The sequence below is a fragment of the Arvicanthis niloticus genome, unplaced genomic scaffold, assembly GCF_011762505.2.
Source record: "Arvicanthis niloticus isolate mArvNil1 unplaced genomic scaffold, mArvNil1.pat.X pat_scaffold_1943_arrow_ctg1, whole genome shotgun sequence".
NCBI lineage: Eukaryota > Metazoa > Chordata > Mammalia > Rodentia > Muridae > Arvicanthis > Arvicanthis niloticus.
The window spans coordinates 3,477-4,447 of NW_023045803.1; the positions used below are offsets into that span (position 1 = coordinate 3,477).

Sequence of the window (971 nt, forward strand, 5' to 3'; positions counted from 1 at the left end):
ACAGGGGCCTAGAGAGGTGTATCAGTGAGAATATACTTGCTGTTCTTCTAGAACAACCAACTTTGGTTCCTAGAACCTCCTGCAACGAGGAATTTAACCACCTTAACATCAGTTGCAAAGCATTTAACATCAGGCAAGTACTTTATGTCTATGTCAGTCAAGCATGACATAAACAGTCATGGCAGGCACACATACACATAAAAGATAAATGATCTAACAAAATATAAAATTAAAATATAAATATAAAACTATAAAATTAAAAATAAAACAAACAAACAAAAAAGAAAATAGCCCTTAGAGGCCATTCATTGTAGATAAGGCTGCTGTGTCACATGTACAACAGTAGGTGGCAGAGAGGAGAGAAGCTATGTTTTTTTCTAGGGTGAATATATGAATGATTAGTAGTTTAACACTCCCTGATAAAAAGGAGAGCCTGAGATAAATCACCAAGCATGCACCACGCTGGCCCTTACAGGTTCCCAGGGAAGAAAACAATGAAAAAGTCTAGAAAAAACCCTGCCTGCACAGCAGGTTCAACACAGGTCTGGAGGTATGGCAGACAACCCCAACCCAATGCCATAATGCCCAAGCAGGGCATCACACTCCTGAGACCACTTCTGAGATGACTCCAGACACTCAGATACACCCAGTGCCACTAAAAGGAATCAATAAGTGGTGGGTAAGTGGAAGAGAAAGAGAAACAGAAGGATAACATAACAATGAGAGACAAAACTGGAGACTCCGTGTAGTGAGGAACACTCTGATGTGAGTAGCTCCATGATACCATTTGAGACCCATGGTAGGTCCTGGCCTGTGCTGCCACCAGGGAGCTCATCTGGGTCTGTGGCCCCGTAGTAGCAAGGGTCTGTTACCACCAAAGGCCAGGTAGATCTCCGTGATTTGTTTTGGCATACTACTGACATATTGATGTCTGAGGCCTATACAGAACTAGTCACACACCCTTTGCCTGG

The 971-nt window shown here is 42.7% G+C and overlaps 1 non-coding gene across 1 annotated transcript; it reads left to right on the top strand.

Annotated features, from left to right (window-relative positions):
* The first annotated feature begins 287 nt into the window (after positions 1-287).
* On the top strand, positions 288-414 carry LOC117701697 (small nucleolar RNA SNORA17). Its single transcript, XR_004605803.1, has one exon. It is a non-coding gene; the product is annotated as a small nucleolar RNA SNORA17 (small nucleolar RNA).
* Positions 415-971: the final 557 nt, after the last annotated feature.